This window comes from Giraffa tippelskirchi, chromosome 12, assembly GCF_054371585.1.
Source record: "Giraffa tippelskirchi isolate mGirTip1 chromosome 12, T2T-mGirTip1v1.2.pri, whole genome shotgun sequence".
Lineage (NCBI taxonomy): Eukaryota > Metazoa > Chordata > Mammalia > Artiodactyla > Giraffidae > Giraffa > Giraffa tippelskirchi.
In genome coordinates this window covers 65,759,192-65,778,551 of record NC_137286.1, presented here as the reverse complement: position 1 = coordinate 65,778,551, position 19,360 = coordinate 65,759,192, and the positions used below count along the sequence as shown (strand labels likewise).

General features: G+C 54.2%; 1 long non-coding RNA gene across 1 annotated transcript in view; it reads right to left on the bottom strand.

Moving 5' to 3' along the window:
• Positions 1-19,360, bottom strand: part of LOC145530002 (uncharacterized) — a 1,493,464-nt gene that overhangs the window by 812,601 nt on the left and 661,503 nt on the right. The window contains exons 79-80 of the long non-coding RNA XR_014071397.1: positions 15,783-15,894; positions 8,121-8,232 (exon numbers count right to left, since the gene is read on the bottom strand). This is a non-coding gene — a long non-coding RNA (uncharacterized LOC145530002). The remainder of the gene's footprint in view (positions 1-8,120; positions 8,233-15,782; positions 15,895-19,360) is intronic.

The window sequence follows — 19,360 nt, the reverse complement described above, 5'->3', positions numbered from 1 at the left end:
GGTGAGTCTCAAAGCTACCAGATGGCACTTCCCAAGTCAGGCCCCCGCAGGAATCAGGGTGGGCTGCGTGCCTCGGCGCCTGCTACAGGGACAAGCCACACCAGTGGCCTCCCTGAGCTCAAATGGCCGGATCTGGGGGTTCTGTCTGGGTGCTCACCTCCTTGCTCTGGCCAAGTTCCCCCCTTCTCTGAGCACCAGCTTCATCCTCTCGAATGAGGACATCGATTGCTACCTTGGCACGTTACTCTCTTCATCCTGTGAAGACTCATTAGGCTTATCCTACAATTACTAGCTGGCCCGAAGAGATATCTCCTGAATCCAGATTAAGCTGGAGTCTCCCAGGCTCATCTGGCATGTCTTCCCTGAAGTCTGCCAAAACCCACACCCTTGCATTTCCAGGGACTCCCCTTAGCCAGCTGGGCAGAAAACCCAGCATGGTTCAAACAAGCTGACAGACAAGCGGGAGAGGACTCACGGGCAGACGGCCTCCCTCAGGTCTCGGGTGGAGCTCTGGGACCACAGCAGCAGCGGGCCATCCCAGCCCCTGGGCTCAGCAGCGCCCTCATTCTCAGGCCGGCGGCTCTGCCCTGAGGGGAGCAGGAAGGTCACCAACTGCCGCAGGCGGACCTCAAGCCCCTCCCACTGCTGGAGCCTGACCTCCCCCGGCCCCACCCCTTCCCCTACCCCAGCAGGATGAGAGCTCGTCTTCCCCTGGCTTCCAACGTGAGGCCCGGCCCCGGGCCCCGATTGGGCACTGCCCCAGTCCGGAGCCAATCACAGTGGCCAGCGAGGTGGAACGCACCGATTGGCCAGGGCCAGGTCATGTGACCATAGTCCCCAGGAAACTCAAATATTACCAAGATTCCCTAACAAACCAATGAACAAAATTATCCAGTAAAGGCAAACCGTACTTTTTAATGAGGCCACTGTCACAGAAAAAAAAAAAATCCTTCACAATGAACTGCTCAAGGAAGCTACTAAATAAGCTTTCAGAAAAGTTAAGACGTTTTTTTTTTTTTTAATAGGGTGACGGAGAGCTATACCTTTCCCATCTATGTGAATTTAGGTTTAAACTAGATTTCCCTCGGCTATTATATAAGACAAAAAACCCCACATCACCCCCTTTCACTCCCCCCACCCCCAAAAAGTGTTTTAGTCTATTGAATTTTTGTGTCCTCAGTTGTGTCTGATTCACGGCAACTCACGAACTCTACACAGCCAGGCTCTTCCGTCCATGGAATTCAGGGCAATTTTTTTCTGTCACAGCAAATGCCCACCCTGGGTGATCCAAAGGCAAGGGCTCAGAGGCTCCTGAGAGACTAACTCCTTTCAGCTGAGCACAGAGCTGGCTCCTCACTGGGATGCCTGTGGCCTGGGGCTCCCAGAGGGGAGAGCAGCACTCGCCCCACCGTGTGGTCACTGCTGGAAGTGCAGGCTGCTCCTCACTCCCCCTTGACAGTGTCCCTGAGGGCAGAACAGTGTGAATCTACTCAAGGTGGAAACACAAACTCCGATGCAACCAAACTTCCCACAAGGTCTCCAAAACCACTCAGGAACAGGGAATTGGAAACTGCAGGGCATGACATGAATGGAGATGGAGACTTGACACCTTACACCGAGTTCACTTCCAGTTATCCCTAGACAAAGTTTCCATGAAAACTTGTCACAAATCTAGAAGAACAATGAGCAGAAACTGGACACGTGCTTTGAGTCTTCACACACAAAACAAAAAGGCAGCCCACAAAACAACCCAGAGAATACAGTGGACTTTGCAAAATCAAAGATATCTACTGTGGGAAAGACCTCATTACAAAAGCAAAAGACAGGTCATACATCGCGAGACGAATGAGTGGAAACACAAAGCTTCTCAAGGATGTGTCTCCAAACAGACAAAGAACACCAACACGACAAGCCTGTGAAAACTAGGGAAAGGTCTGAAGGGACAGCAGACTGAGGAAGACACACACAGAGTATCCCGGATGATGTCCAGCACTGAGGGCCTGAAGAAACAACAGTCTAGTTGCACTCCCTCAGGCCTGTGTGACCCTGGATGAGGCCTCTGTTTCCCGGTGGCTCTGAGAGATGGACAGGGAGGAAGGGGAAGAGAAATCACTTGCATTTCTAATACTCACAGCAAAGTCTTCCAATGAGAAGGGAATTATCACGCCCACTGACAATGCCATTCACTGAAGTGATACCCACGAGTCCATCTAACCCAGAAGGGAAGGAAGGACCTGTTCTCACAAAACGGCGAGAGATGGAAGAAGGAAGATCAAGCCCACACCAACCACTGGAAAGAGAAGCTGTGCTCAGGGCTTGAAAGAATTCCTATTGGGAAAATGATGTCACAGCCCCACAAGGCAATCCACAGCTTCGATGCTATTCCTCCCAAAATGCCAATGCATTTTCGCACCGAACAAAGAATTGCAAAAGGGGTACGGAAACAGAAAAGAGCCTAAATTGTCAATACAATCCGACGAAAAAGCCCCGATACGGACATCCAAGGTTGTGTGAAAGGAAATTAGACGACCAAACTAGGATCCTCAGGAGAGTATCGGAGAAGGCGATGGCGACCCACTCCAGTACTCTTGCCTGGAAAACGCCCTGGACGGAGGAGCCTGGTAGGCTGCAGGCCATGGGGTCGCGCAGAGTCAGACACGACTGAAGTGACTTAGGCGCAGCGGCAGCAGCAGGACAGTATGCTATTGGGAATACAACAACACACACAGATCCAGATCGATGGAATAAAGTTGAGGGTCCAGAAACAAACCCCGGCATCCATGGTCAACTCATCTCTGACACAAAAGGGGAGAATATCCAAATGGGAACAAGAAAGCCTCTTCAATAAATGTCCATGGGAAAACCAGACAGCTACATCTGAAGAACGCTATTGGTTTTGATCTCACACCACCTCAATATCGGGGGAAAACCTCACCCTAAAGACTGATGTCATGAGACAGCTAGAAAGAAGCGTAGGTCAAAGGCTCCTTAACATCAGAGTCTCCTTGCCATTTGCTGGGCGGAGGTAGAAATGGGTCTCTTCAAGTAAGGGAAAGAGGAAAACAAAGTACGCCAATGGGTTTCCATCCAATGGAACCTCTTCACAACAGAGAAGCTAAGCATTCAGAAATGCAAAAGATGGGAAACGGAACATGAGAGACTCCTTGCAAGTGGTGTATCTGAGAAGGGGTTCATATGGAAAGAGACGAAGAACGCACAGCACTCAGATTCCAAGAAACACCACCACCACCCTTGACCCTTCCCCGATGACCAACTCCGACCTAAAGCCTTTCTCTCCCTCTAACCTATCCCTAAAACATAACCCTCATCTAATCATATACATGTGCATTCCTAGCATCCATCCATCCACACACGAGAGAGAAAGAGGAAGACACAGACTGAATCGAGAAGGGAAAAGAGAGGGACACAGCCAGAGAGAGACACGGAACCAAAGAGAGGAAAGAAGTCGATGGTCCAGACGTTTCATCAATCTGTCTCGAAGGTAGAAGCAATGACAGCGCCCATCCACCCCAGAAGGGGGAAAAGGACGGAAGGTTTGGAGAGGAAAAGACAAGAATGCAGGGAGCCATTAGAAGCTCAGCCACCCGCAGAAGCCGAGCTGGGACACTTGAACAGAATCTCAATGGAAACAGAGGACCAGAAAGTTGGCTACTCTTTTCTATAAGAGAGGGAGACCTTCGAGTCTTCCTTTCGGTCCTCCAACTTGGATGCGGGGTCTCAAAACACTCAGGAGGGGGAGTGCCTTTTCCTGGGTACCACGGCGCATCCAGGCCTCGTTCTGCCCCATTCTGTGCTGTGTCAGCCCTGGATGGAGTCTTTCTTTCTGAAGTCTCAGCGCACAAGCTCCATGTGATATCGGCCCCAGGTGGAAAGGCATGGAGCTGCTCGTAGGCCGACAGACCTAGGAAGCAGATGGGAGAATGACCCCCACTCTGCAGATGGAGAGACTGGGGAAACCCTGAGGGGCATATGCTTGTCCAGGGCCACACCACTTATGAGAAGAAGGAGCCTGGTCTGAGAGCAGCGGGGTCCTCGGAGCTCAGGCCCTGGCTGCACCCAGGCCTCCCCAGGGCTGTGGGCTGGGCTGTGTGGCTGTCACTGTGCCTGCACATGGCCTAAGGGGGGTGGTCGAGCAGTCAGAAACCCAGAGATTCCCTTGGGAAGTTTTGGGGAAGGGACCTCAGCACGAACCCCAGGAAATGATGTCACCTGCCGGCAACAGAACCCAACAGAACCCGCAACCCGGGTATCCAGGCCTCCAGAGCGGAGAGGAGCCCCCAGCCAGATCACTTGCTGCCAGGATGTTCTGCTGTTTGCCCCTGCCCAGAGGCCGGGGCCTCAGGAGAGCTCACAGGCAGTGTGCGTGGGCACCCTGTCGACGTTGGCTCAGGGCACCCCCGAGAGGCCTCTGGCCCTTTGCCCGGAGAAACAGAAAGGTAACACGGGGAGCCCCAGGCCGGGCCAGCCCACCTCTCCCATGCCACCCGGAAACACCGGGTCTTTGCCTGTGTGTGTGGATGCGGGTTTCTCGGGGTGTGTCTCCCTCAAGGAAGCCCAGGCTGATGTGGGGTCAGAAGCCTGCGGGCAAGTTGTGTCCACACCCCAGGGGAGAGCAGGCTGGCTGGGATGGGGAGAGTGCGGGCAGCGCCGGCCGCCCAGGCTGGCCTCACACCCTCAGGTGGGTCTCTTTCGTCCCGGGTGGGATCTGAGCAGACCCACGTCTCTGACCCTTCTGGGAAGAGAAGTTCGAGCAGGCAGAAGCAGCGGCTCCACTGGCCAGGCCCAGCTCGGAAAAGTCCCAGCATGGCTGGCTGACGGTCACTGTCGTTGCAGAGCTTCCCACGTGATGAGGCCGAGGACGGGGACACCCCGTCCACCTCCCGGAGGGAGGGGTCGGAGCACCACCCCCCCGCCCCTGAGGCCCAGTGCAGGCTCCAGGTGAGCGTGCCCACGGAGGCATCAGCCCCACCGGGGGCGAAGCGGAGGCGGGGAAGGCCTGCTGCCGAGACACCACACAGGATACACCCGGCGGCCCAGTCTGAGGCTGCCACGGAGCTCAGCACACCCGGATCCGACCCAGAGTCCCGAGAACCCCAGCCTCTGAGGCAGCAGGAGGACCTGGAGCCCAGCACGCCAGAGCACAGAGGTGAGGACGCTGGGGCTGGTGCACGGGAGTGTGTGGGGAGGGGGTGCTGAGCTAACAGGGACGAGTCCCCGAAAGATGCTGCTGGGCCTGCAGCAAGCGCTGGCCTCACACCCCCACCCCCATCTTGCACACTTCTGTCCCAAAAGACATCCGACCCTGGGTATTCTTTGGGAATCTCTTGGAAGCTTTCTGTCCCAGGATACGCACATGCCAAGGCTGGCCTGTGGGCAAACTTTGCTTCTCCCCCAGCTCTAGCACTGGCCTCCAACTGGAACCAGGCTCCACTTCCCAGACCTGTCCCTACAGAGGTGGTGGCTCCAGGTGCAGGACCCAGGGATCCACCGAGGGCAGATGGAGAACCGAGACTTGCCCTCGCAGAGACACCAGGCCAGCTGGGTTCTGGCCAGCACACCGGGCAGATCGGATCTCCGTGCCTGCAGGACCCCCAGCCCCAGGCACTGATGTCCCACCCCCTCAGCCAGAACCTCCACCTCCACGTGCACCTGTACCTGCTCGGGCTTTGGCAGGAGAACCCGAGGCAGAGGAGGAGTCACCGCCTCGGCAGGGAGAGCCTGCCCTGGCTCCCGCGCAACACCCAGACGCCGACGATGACTCACCCACCCCTGCAGGAAGAACGAGCCCCCGCTCTGGACAGAGACCCAGAGCCCTTGCCGGAAACACCACGTCCAGGGGAGCGGTCGGCTCTGCCGCCTCCATCCCTGTCGGCTCACCGTGGACGCTGTCAACTCGGTCTGCCCCCAGGGGACATGGAGTTCCTTTCCCCTGAACTGCTTTGCATTTGGTTTGTTTCCACCTTTCTGGTGATGTTTTATTTTTTGTATGGTTTCCTGTATTTTTGTTGGTTAAGTTGGGAACTTGTTGGTTAAGTTAGTAAACTTTTTCATCATTGTTGCAATTTGGGAACACTGTTGTGTAACTCTGGTGATACTGTGTTACCATCACCACTTTGTGGTTTCAGACCCGTTTGATCTTTATGCCCCACCCCCCAACAAAGCCTGGATTCAAGGCAAGCACGCCCTGTTCATCCCTCCCCCCGATCCTGAACACAACTTCATCTTTTCTTTCTGCATTCCTTCCTATATTCTTGGTGTCCCCAATCAATGACTCTCAGTGAAATGACTGAAGGAGTTTCTTTCGGACTCTCCACCTACTGTAAGACTCCATTGGAGAGTTCTCATTTTTATGTCATTTGAACTAGCCTTTGATAGCTGACAGGACGGTGTACGTCCTTTCAAGATATCATGTGCCAAACGAAGCCCTTTTGGCAAATGCCATCATTATCTCCAGGCAGGCATTGCTGTTTGAAGGGTGACATCTCAGCCAGAAGGCAGAGGCTGAGCTCCTCTTGTTGCACCAGCTCCCAAAAGAAGCCAAGAAAGGGAGCTGGAACAACAAACCACCCCAACGCCCAGGAAAGCGTTCTTCACGACAGAAGGCTAGAAAATGACCCAACAACCTTGTGGCCCAGAACCCCTCTAGAAAAATCACTGTTCCATAAAAAAGAGAAACACGTGGGAAGTTCCAAGGAGAGGCAATGCCCATGGCCAGTGTACTTTAGAGACGGCCTGACCGCTCCGGGGAAGACACGCACCGACGGAACCCCTTGGGAAACAGCAGTGAGAGTCCTCACCGTCGTAAGGGTTTCCTCTGGGGACAACCTGCCCTGGGCAACACATGAGGGAGCAGACCGGCTTCTCTTCCTCTGCCCCCACACCATTCACTCATGAAGGCACCTCAGGTGTTCTCATGCCCTGCCTGCCTGCCTGCCTGCCTGGCTCATCCGTGAGCTGTGACCACCTCCAGGGCAGGACTCCACCTTCTCCTCTCTGTGTACCGTGAATCTGCACACAGTGGGCTTTCAGAACCTTAGGAGACTTGAGCCATTCCCACTCGAGCCAGAACCCTCCCCAGGAAGGAAAACGGCTGTGGAGTCATTTTGGCCCCAGCACTGGTTCCGAAAGCCTGGCGGCTCCTACAGCCTCTACGGTGTGAAGAGGGAGGTCCCTTTTGACAGAGCTTTCCGGCTGTCAGATCTAAGCTGTTGTTTCACTGTCAGCTGTGTCTCTTCCGTTGCAGCCAGGTGGGCCACGCTGCTCCAAAGGGGCTCACAAGCTGAGTGGCAAGGGAGGTATTGAGAGGACAGGGATGGCTACAACGTGCTGCAAACTGAGTGAGGGTCCCCACAATCCTCAGCAAAGGTCTGTGGTGTGCAAGTGGGGAGTAGAGGGCCCCCAAGTTCCAAAGGAAGGGAGGTACTCGGGAGCTGAAGCCCTTGGCTGCTGTGGTAGCAGCTGCAGATGGCAGCTCGTCCACAGTGCACTTCGAATGAGGTCATATGAGCGGGACTCTGGAAATGGCTCCGAAGTCAAGAGAAAGGGGTCAGGGTATGTGGGAATCCGGCGGGGGTGGGGGGTGGATGAAGGAAGGTGTCCTTCCTCTCTCCAGTGCAATTTGGTTTGGTGAGTCTCAAAGCTACCAGATGGCACTTCCCAAGTCAGGCCCCAGCAGGAATCAGGGTGGGCTGCGTGCCTCGGCCCCTGCCACAGGGACAAGCCACACCAGTGGCCTCCCTGAGCTCAAATGGCCGGATCTGGGGGTTCTGTCTGGGTGCACACCTCCTTGCTCTGGCCAAGTTCCCCCCTTCTCTGAGCACCAGCTTCATCCTCTCGAATGAGGACATCGATTGCTACCTTGGCACGTTACTCTCTTCATCCTGTGAAGACTCATTAGGCTTATCCTACAATTACTAGCTGGCCCGAAGAGATATCTCCTGAATCCAGATTAAGCTGGAGTCTCCCAGGCTCATCTGGCATGTCTTCCCTGAAGTCTGCCAAAACCCACACCCTTGCATTTCCAGGACTCCCCTTAGCCAGCTGGGCAGAAAACCCAGCATGGTTCAAACAAGCTGACAGACAAGCGGGAGAGGACTCACGGGCAGACGGCCTCCCTCAGGTCTCGGGTGGAGCTCTGGGACCACAGCAGCAGCGGGCCATCCCAGCCCCTGGGCTCAGCAGCGCCCTCATTCTCAGGCCGGCGGCTCTGCCCTGAGGGGAGCAGGAAGGTCACCAACTGCCGCAGGCGGACCTCAAGCCCCTCCCACTGCTGGAGCCTGACCTCCCCTGGCCCCACCCCTTCCCCTACCCCAGCAGGACGAGAGCTCGTCTTCCCCTGGCTTCCAACGTGAGGCCCGGCACCGGGCCCCGATTGGGCACGGCCTCAGTCCGGAGCCAATCACAGTGGCCAGGGAGGTGGAACACACCGATTGGCCAGGGCCAGGTCATGTGACCATACTCCCCAGGAAACTCAAATATTACCAAGATTCCCTAACAAACCAAATGAACAAAATTATCCAGTAAAGGCAAACCGTACTTCTTAATGAGGCCAATGTCACAGAAAAAAAAAAAAATCCTTCACAATGAACTGCTCAAGGAAGCTACTAAATAAGCTTTCAGAAAAGTTAAGACGTTTTTTTTTTTTTTTTAATAGGGTGACGGAGAGCTATACCTTTCCCATCTATGTGAATTTAGGTTTAAACTAGATTTCCCTCGGCTATTATATAAGACAAAAAACCCCACATCACCCCCTTTCACTCCCCCCACCCCCAAAAAGTGTTTTAGTCTATTGAATTTTTGTGTCCTCAGTTGTGTCTGATTCACGGCAACTCACGAACTCTACACAGCCAGGCTCTTCCGTCCATGGAATTCAGGGCAATTTTTTTCTGTCACAGCAAATGCCCACCCTGGGTGATCCAAAGGCAAGGGCTCAGAGGCTCCTGAGAGACTAACTCCTTTCAGCTGAGCACAGAGCTGGCTCCTCACTGGGATGCCTGTGGCCTGGGGCTCCCAGAGGGGAGAGCAGCACTCGCCCCACCGTGTGGTCACTGCTGGAAGTGCAGGCTGCTCCTCACTCCCCCTTGACAGTGTCCCTGAGGGCAGAACAGTGTGAATCTACTCAAGGTGGAAACGCAAACTCCGATGCAACCAAACTTCCCACAAGGTCTCCAAAACCACTCAGGAACAGGGAATTGGAAACTGCAGGGCATGACATGAATGGAGATGGAGACTTGACACCTTACACCGAGTTCACTTCCAGTTATCCCTAGACAAAGTTTCCATGAAAACTTGTCACAAATCTAGAAGAACAATGAGCAGAAACCGGACACGTGCTTTGAGTCTTCACACACAAAACAAAAAGGCAGCCCACAAAACAACCCAGAGAATACAGTGGACTTTGCAAAATCAAAGATATCTACTGTGGGAAAGACCTCATTACAAAAGCAAAAGACAGGTCATACATCGCGAGACGAATGAGTGGAAACACAAAGCTTCTCAAGGATGTGTCTCCAAACAGACAAAGAACATCAACACGACAAGCCTGTGAAAACTAGGGAAAGGTCTGAAGGGACAGCAGACTGAGGAAGACACACACAGAGTATCCCGGATGATGTCCAGCACTGAGGGCCTGAAGAAACAACAGTCTAGTTGCACTCCCTCAGGCCTGTGTGACCCTGGATGAGGCCTCTGTTTCCCGGTGGCTCTGAGAGATGGACAGGGAGGAAGGGGAAGAGAAATCACTTGCATTTCTAATACTCACAGCAAAGTCTTCCAATGAGAAGGGAATTATCACCCCCACTGACAATGCCATTCACTGAAGTGATACCCACGAGTCCATCTAACCCAGAAGGGAAGGAAGGACCTGTTCTCACAAAACGGCGAGAGATGGAAGAAGGAAGATCAAGCCCACACCAACCACTGGAAAGAGAAGCTGTGCTCAGGGCTTGAAAGAATTCCTATTGGGAAAATGATGTCACAGCCCCACAAGGCAATCCACAGCTTCGATGCTATTCCTCCCAAAATGCCAATGCATTTTCGCACCGAACAAAGAATTGCAAAAGGGGTACGGAAACAGAAAAGAGCCTAAATTTTCAATACAATCCGACAAATTGTCATTACAAGCCCCGATACGGACATCCAAGGTTGTGTGAAAGGAAATTAGACGACCAAACTAGGATCCTCAGGAGAGTATCGGAGAAGGCGATGGCGACCCACTCCAGTACTCTTGCCTGGAAAACGCCCTGGACGGAGGAGCCTGGTAGGCTGCAGGCCATGGGGTCGCGCAGAGTCAGACACGACTGAAGTGACTTAGGCGCAGCGGCAGCAGCAGGACAGTATGCTATTGGGAATACAACAACACACACAGATCCAGATCGATGGAATAAAGTTGAGGGTCCAGAAACAAACCCCGGCATCCATGGTCAACTCATCTCTGACACAAAAGGGGAGAATATCCAAATGGGAACAAGAAAGCCTCTTCAATAAATGTCCATGGGAAAACCAGACAGCTACATCTGAAGAACGCTATTGGTTTTGATCTCACACCACCTCAATATCGGGGAAAAACCTCACCCTAAAGACTGATGTCATGAGACAGCTAGAAAGAAGCGTAGGTCAAAGGCTCCTTAACATCAGAGTCTCCTTGCCATTTGCTGGGCGGAGGTAGAAATGGGTCTCTTCAAGTAAGGGAAAGAGGAAAACGAAGTACGCCAATGGGTTTCCATCCAATGGAACCTCTTCACAACAGAGAAGCTAAGCATTCAGAAATGCAAAAGATAGGAAACGGAACATGAGAGACTCCTTGCAAGTGGTGTATCTGAGAAGGGGTTCATATGGAAAGAGACGAAGAATGCACAGCACTCAGATTCCAAGAAACACCACCACCACCCTTGACCCTTCCCCCATGACCAACTCCGACCTAAAGCCTTTCTCTCCCTCTAACCTATCCCTAAAACATAACCCTCATCTAATCATATACATGTGCATTCCTAGCATCCATCCATCCACACACGAGAGAGGAAGAGGAAGACACAGACTGAATCGAGAAGGGAAAAGAGAGGGACACAGACAGAGAGAGACACGGAACCAAAGAGAGGAAAGGAGTCGACGGTCCAGACTTTTCATCAATCTGTCTCGAAGGTAGAAGCAATGACAGCGCCCATCCACCCCAGAAGGGGGAAAAGGACGGAAGGTTTGGAGAGGAAAAGACAAGAACGCAGGGAGCCATTAGAAGCTCAGCCACCCGCAGAAGCCGAGCTGGGACACTTGAACAGAATCTCAATGGAAACAGAGGACCAGAAAGTTGGCTACTCTTTTCTATAAGAGAGGGAGACCTTCGAGTCTTCCTTTCGCGCCTCCAACTTGGATGCGGGGTCTCAAAACACTCAGGAGGGGGAGTGCCTTTTCCTGGGTACCACGGCGCATCCAGGCCTCGTTCTGCCCCATTCTGTGCTGTGTCAGCCCTGGATGGAGTCTTTCTTTCTGAAGTCTCAGCGCACAAGCTCCACGTGATATCGGCCCCAGGTGGAAAGGCATGGAGCTGCTCGTAGGCCGACAGACCTAGGAAGCAGATGGGAGAATGACCCCCACTCTGCAGATGGAGAGACTGGGGAAACCCTGAGGGGCATACGCTTGTCCAGGGCCACACCACTTATGAGAGGAAGGAGCCTGGTCTGAGAGCAGCGGGGTCCTCGGAGCTCAGGCCCTGGCTGCACCCAGGCCTCCCCAGGGCTGTGGGCTGGGCTGTGTGGCTGTCACTGTGCCTGCACATGGCCTAAGGGGGGTGGTCGAGCAGTCAGAAACCCAGAGATTCCCTCGGGAAGTTTTGGGGAAGGGACCTCAGCACGAACCCCAGGAAATGATGTCACCTGCCGGCAACAGAACCCAACAGAACCCGCAACCCGGGTATCCAGGCCTCCAGAGCGGAGAGGAGCCCCCAGCCAGATCACTTGCTGCCAGGATGTTCTGCTGTTTGCCCCTGCCCAGAGGCCGGGGCCTCAGGAGAGCTCACAGGCAGTGTGCGTGGGCACCCTGTCAACGTTGGCTCAGGGCACCCCCGAGAGGCCTCTGGCCCTTTGCCCGGAGAAACAGAAAGGTAACACGGGGAGCCCCAGGCCGGGCCAGCCCACCTCTCCCATGCCACCCGGAAACACCGGGTCCTTTGCCTGTGTGTGTGGATGCGGGTTTCTCGGGGTGTGTCTCCCTCAAGGAAGCCCAGGCGGATGTGGGGTCAGAAGCCTGCGGGCAAGTTGTGTCCACACCCCAGGGGAGAGCAGGCTGGCTGGGATGGGGAGAGTGCGGGCAGCGCCGGCCGCCCAGGCTGGCCTCACACCCTCAGGTGGGTCTCTTTCGTCCCGGGTGGGGATCTGAGCAGACACACGTCTCTGACCCTTCTGGGAAGAGAAGTTCGAGCAGGCAGAAGCAGCGGCTCCACTGGCCAGGCCCAGCTCGGAAAAGTCCCAGCATGGCTGGCTGACGGTCACTGTCGTTGCAGAGCTTCCCACGTGATGAGGCCGAGGACGGGGACACCCCGTCCACCTCCCGGAGGGAGGGGTCGGAGCACCACCCCCCCGCCCCTGAGGCCCAGTGCAGGCTCCAGGTGAGCGTGCCCACGGAGGCATCAGCCCCACCGGGGGCGAAGCGGAGGCGGGGAAGGCCTGCTGCCGAGACACCACACAGGATACACCCGGCGGCCCAGTCTGAGGCTGCCACGGAGCTCAGCACACCCGGCTCCGACCCAGAGTCCCGAGAACCCCAGCCTCTGAGGCAGCAGGAGGACCTGGAGCCCAGCACGCCAGAGCACAGAGGTGAGGACGCTGGGGCTGGTGCACGGGAGTGTGTGGGGAGGGGGTGCTGAGCTACACAGGGACGAGTCCCCGAAAGATGCTGCTGGGCCTGCAGCAAGCGCTGGCCTCACACCCCCACCCCCATCTTGCACACTTCAGTCCCAAAAGACATCCGACCCTGGGTATTCTTTGGGAATCTCTTGGAAGCTTTCTGTCCCGGGATACGCACATGCCAAGGCTGGCCTGTGGGCAAACTTTGCTTCTCCCCCAGCTCTAGCACTGGCCTCCAACTGGAACCAGGCTCCACTTCCCAGACCTGTCCCTACAGAGGTGGTGGCTCCAGGTGCAGGACCCAGGGATCCACCGAGGGCAGATGGAGAACCGAGACTTGCCCTCGCAGAGACACCAGGCCAGCTGGGTTCTGGCCAGCACACCGGGCACATCGGATCTCCGTGCCTGCAGGACCCCCAGCCCCAGGCACTGATGTCCCACCCCCTCAGCCAGAACCTCCACCTCCACGTGCACCTGTACCTGCTCGGGCTTTGGCAGGAGAACCCGAGGCAGAGGAGGAGTCACCGCCTCGGCAGGGAGAGCCTGCCCTGGCTCCCGCGCAACACCCAGACGCCGACGATGACTCACCCACCCCTGCAGGAAGAACGAGCCCCTGCTCTGGACAGAGACCCAGAGCCCTTGCCGGAAACACCACGTCCAGGGGAGCGGTCGGCTCTGCCGCCTCCATCCCTGTCGGCTCACCGTGGACGCTGTCAACTCGGTCTGCCCCCAGGGGACATGGAGTTCCTTTCCCCTGAACTGCTTTGCATTTGGTTTGTTTCCACCTTTCTGGTGATGTTTTATTTTTTGTATGGTTTCCTGTATTTTTGTTGGTTAAGTTGGGAACTTGTTGGTTAAGTTAGTAAACTTTTTCATCATTGTTGCAATTTGGGAACACTGTTGTGTAACTCTGGTGATACTGTGTTACCATCACCACTTTGTGGTTTCAGACCCGTTTGATCTTTATGCCCCACCCCCCAACAAAGCCTGGATTCAAGGCAAGCACGCCCTGTTCATCCCTCCCCCCGATCCTGAACACAATTTCATCTTTTCTTTCTGCATTCCTTCCTATATTCTTGGTGTCCCCAATCAATGACTCTCAGTGAAATGACTGAAGGAGTTTCTTTCGGACTCTCCACCTACTGTAAGACTCCATTGGAGAGTTCTCATTTTTATGTCATTTGAACTAGCCTTTGATAGCTGACAGGACGGTGTACGTCCTTTCAAGATATCATGTGCCAAACGAAGCCCTTTTGGCAAATGCCAACATTATCTCCAGGCAGGCATTGCTGTTTGAAGGGTGACATCTCAGCCAGAAGGCAGAGGCTGAGCTCCTCTTGTTGCACCAGCTCCCAAAAGAAGCCAAGAAAGGGAGCTGGAACAACAAACCACCCCAACGCCCAGGAAAGCGTTCTTCACGACAGAAGGCTAGAAAATGACCCAACAACCTTGTGGCCCAGAACCCCTCTAGAAAAATCACTGTTCCATAAAAAAGAGAAACACGTGGGAAGTTCCAAGGAGAGGCAATGCCCATGGCCAGTGTACTTTAGAGACGGCCTGACCGCTCCGGGGAAGACACGCACCGACGGAACCCCTTGGGAAACAGCAGTGAGAGTCCTCACCGTCGTAAGGGTTTCCTCTGGGGACAACCTGCCCTGGGCACCACATGAGGGAGCAGACCGGCTTCTCTTCCTCTGCCCCCACACCATTCACTCATGAAGGCAGCCCAGGAGTTCTCATGCCCTGCCTGCCTGCCTGCCTGCCTGGCTCATCCGTGAGCTGTGACCACCTCCAGGGCAGGACTCCACCTTCTCCTCTCTGTGTACCGTGAATCTGCACACAGTGGGCTTTCAGAACCTTAGGAGACTTGAGCCATTCCCACTCGAGCCAGAACCCTCCCCAGGAAGGAAAACGGCTGTGGAGTCATTTTGGCCCCAGCACTGGTTCCGAAAGCCTGGCGGCTCCTACAGCCTCTACGGTGTGAAGAGGGAGGTCCCTTTTGACAGAGCTTTCCGGCTGTCAGATCTAAGCTGTTGTTTCACTGTCAGCTGTGTCTCTTCCGTTGCAGCCAGGTGGGCCACGCTGCTCCAAAGGGGCTCACAAGCTGAGTGGCAAGGGAGGTATTGAGAGGACAGGGATGGCTACAACGTGCTGCAAACTGAGTGAGGGTCCCCACAATCCTCAGCAAAGGTCTGTGGTGTGCAAGTGGGGAGTAGAGGGCCCCCAAGTTCCAAAGGAAGGGAGGTACTCGGGAGCTGAAGCCCTTGGCTGCTGTGGTAGCAGCTGCAGATGGCAGCTCGTCCACAGTGCACTTCGAATGAGGTCATATGAGCGGGACTCTGGAAATGGCTCCGAAGTCAAGAGAAAGGGGTCAGGGTATGTGGGAATCCGGCGGGGGTGGGGGGTGGATGAAGGAAGGTGTCCTTCCTCTCTCCAGTGCAATTTGGTTTGGTGAGTCTCAAAGCTACCAGATGGCACTTCCCAAGTCAGGCCCCCGCAGGAATCAGGGTGGGCTGCGCGCCTCGGCGCCTGCTACAGGGACAAGCCACACCAGTGGCCTCCCTGAGCTCAAATGGCCGGATCTGGGGGTTCTGTCTGGGTGCACACCTCCTTGCTCTGGCCAGGTTCCCCCCTTCTCTGAGCACCAGCTTCATCCTCTCGAATGAGGACATCGATTGCTACCTTGGCACGTTACTCTCTTCATCCTGTGAAGACTCATTAGGCTTATCCTACAATTACTAGCTGGCCCGAAGAGATATCTCCTGAATCCAGATTAAGCTGGAGTCTCCCAGGCTCATCTGGCATGTCTTCCCTGAAGTCTGCCAAAACCCACACCCTTGCATTTCCAGGGACTCCCCTTAGCCAGCTGGGCAGAAAACCCAGCATGGTTCAAACAAGCTGACAGACAAGCGGGAGAGGACTCACGGGAAGACGGCCTCCCTCAGGTCTCGGGTGGAGCTCTGGGACCACAGCAGCAGCGGGCCATCCCAGCCCCTGGGCTCAGCAGCGCCCTCATTCTCAGGCCGGCGGCTCTGCCCTGAGGGGAGCAGGAAGGTCACCAACTGCCGCAGGCGGACCTCAAGCCCCTCCCACTGCTGGAGCCTGACCTCCCCTGGCCCCACCCCTTCCCCTACCCCAGCAGGACGAGAGCTCGTCTTCCCCTGGCTTCCAACGTGAGGCCCGGCCCCGGGCCCCGATTGGGCACTGCCCCAGTCCGGAGCCAATCACAGTGGCCAGGGAGGTGGAACGCACCGATTGGCCAGGGCCAGGTCATGTGACCATAGTCCCCAGGAAACTCAAATATTACCAAGATTCCCTAACAAACCAATGAACAAAATTATCCAGTAAAGGCAAACCGTACTTCTTAATGAGGCCAATGTCACAGAAAAAAAAAAAAAATCCTTCACAATGAACTGCTCAAGGAAGCTACTAAATAAGCTTTCAGAAAAGTTAAGACTTTTTTTTTTTTTTTAATAGGGTGACGGAGAGCTATACCTTTCCCATCTATGTGAATTTAGGTTTAAACTAGATTTCCCTCGGCTATTATATAAGACAAAAAACCCCACATCACCCCCTTTCACTCCCCCCACCCCCAAAAAGTGTTTTAGTCTATTGAATTTTTGTGTCCTCAGTTGTGTCTGATTCACGGCAACTCACGAACTCTACACAGCCAGGCTCTTCCATCCATGGAATTCAGGGCAATTTTTTCTGTCACAGCAAATGCCCACCCTGGGTGATCCAAAGGCAAGGGCTCAGAGGCTCCTGAGAGACTAACTCCTTTCAGCTGAGCACAGAGCTGGCTCCTCACTGGGATGCCTGTGGCCTGGGGCTCCCAGAGGGGAGAGCAGCACTCGCCCCACCGTGTGGTCACTGCTGGAAGTGCAGGCTGCTCCTCACTCCCCCTTGACAGTGTCCCTGAGGGCAGAACAGTGTGAATCTACTCAAGGTGGAAACGCAAACTCCGATGCAACCAAACTTCCCACAAGGTCTCCAAAACCACTCAGGAACAGGGAATTGGAAACTGCAGGGCATGACATGAATGGAGATGGAGACTTGACACCTTACACCGAGTTCACTTCCAGTTATCCCTAGACAAAGTTTCCATGAAAACTTGTCACAAATCTAGAAGAACAATGAGCAGAAACCGGACACGTGCTTTGAGTCTTCACACACAAAACAAAAAGGCAGCCCACAAAACAACCCAGAGAATACAGTGGACTTTGCAAAATCAAAGATATCTACTGTGGGAAAGACCTCATTACAAAAGCAAAAGACAGGTCATACATCGCGAGACGAATGAGTGGAAACACAAAGCTTCTCAAGGATGTGTCTCCAAACAGTCAAAGAACACCAACACGACAAGCCTGTGAAAACTAGGGAAAGGTCTGAAGGGACAGCAGACTGAGGAAGACACACACAGCGTATCCCGGATGATGTCCAGCACTGAGGGCCTGAAGAAACAACAGTCTAGTTGCACTCCCTCAGGCCTGTGTGACCCTGGATGAGGCCTCTGTTTCCCGGTGGCTCTGAGAGATGGACAGGGAGGAAGGGGAAGAGAAATCACTTGCATTTCTAATACTCACAGCAAAGTCTTCCAATGAGAAGGGAATTATCACCCCCACTGACAATGCCATTCACTGAAGTGATACCCACGAGTCCATCTAACCCAGAAGGGAAGGAAGGACCTGTTCTCACAAAACGGCGAGAGATGGAAGAAGGAAGATCAAGCCCACACCAACCACTGGAAAGAGAAGCTGTGCTCAGGGCTTGAAAGAATTCCTATTGGGAAAATGATGTCACAGCCCCACAAGGCAATCCACAGCTTCGATGCTATTCCTCCCAAAATGCCAATGCATTTTCGCACCGAACAAAGAATTGCAAAAGGGGTACGGAAACAGAAAAGAGCCTAAATTGTCAATACAATCCGACGAAAAAGCCCCGATACGGACATCCAAGGTTGTGTGAAAGGAAATTAGACGACCAAACTAGGATCCTCAGGAGAGTATCGGAGAAGGCGATGGCGACCCACTCCAGTACTCTTGCCTGGAAAACGCCCTGGACGGAGGAGCCTGGTAGGCTGCAGGCCATGGGGTCGCGCAGAGTCAGACACGACTGAAGTGACTTAGGCGCAGCGGCAGCAGCAGGACAGTATGCTATTGGGAATACAACAACACACACAGATCCAGATCGATGGAATAAAGTTGAGGGTCCAGAAACAAACCCCGGCATCCATGGTCAACTCATCTCTGACACAAAAGGGGAGAATATCCAAATGGGAACAAGAAAGCCTCTTCAATAAATGTCCATGGGAAAACCAGACAGCTACATCTGAAGAACGCTATTGGTTTTGATCTCACACCACCTCAATATCGGGAAAAAACCTCACCCTAAAGACTGATGTCATGAGACAGCTAGAAAGAAGCGTAGGTCAAAGGCTCCTTAACATCAGAGTCTCCTTGCCATTTGCTGGGCGGAGGTAGAAATGGGTCTCTTCAAGTAAGGGAAAGAGGAAAACGAAGTACGCCAATGGGTTTCCATCCAATGGAACCTCTTCACAACAGAGAAGCTAAGCATTCAGAAATGCAAAAGATAGGAAACGGAACATGAGAGACTCCTTGCAAGTGGTGTATCTGAGAAGGGGTTCATATGGAAAGAGACGAAGAACGCACAGCACTCAGATTCCAAGAAACACCACCACCACCCTTGACCCTTCCCCCATGACCAACTCCGACCTAAAGCCTTTCTCTCCCTCTAACCTATCCCTAAAACATAACCCTCATCTAATCACATACATGTGCATTCCTAGCATCCATCCATCCTCACACGAGAGAGAAAGAGGAAGACACAGACTGAATCAAGAAGGGAAAAGAGAGGGACACAGCCAGAGAGAGACACGGAACCAAAGAGAGGAATGGAGTCGATGGTCCAGACGTTTCATCAATCTGTCTCGAAGGTAGAAGTAATGACAGCGCCCATCCACCCCAGAAGGGGGAAAAGGACAGAAGCTTTGGAGAGGAAAAGACAAGAACGCAGGGAGCCATTAGAAGCTCAGCCACCCGCAGAAGCCGAGCTGGGACACTTGAACAGAATCTCAATGGAAACAGAGGACCAGAAAGTTGGCTACTCTTTTCTATAAGAGAGGGAGACCTTCGAGTCTTCCTTTCGCGCCTCCAACTTGGATGCGGGGTCTCAAAACACTCAGGAGGGGGAGTGCCTTTTCCTGGGTACCACGGCGCATCCAGGCCTCGTTCTGCCCCATTCTGTGCTGTGTCAGCCCTGGATGGAGTCTTTCTTTCTGAAGTCTCAGCGCACAAGCTCCACGTGATATCGGCCCCAGGTGGAAAGGCATGGAGCTGCTCGTAGGCCGACAGACCTAGGAAGCAGATGGGAGAATGACCCCCACTCTGCAGATGGAGAGACTGGGGAAACCCTGAGGGGCATACGCTTGTCCAGGGCCACACCACTTATGAGAAGAAGGAGCCTGGTCTGAGAGCAGCGGGGTC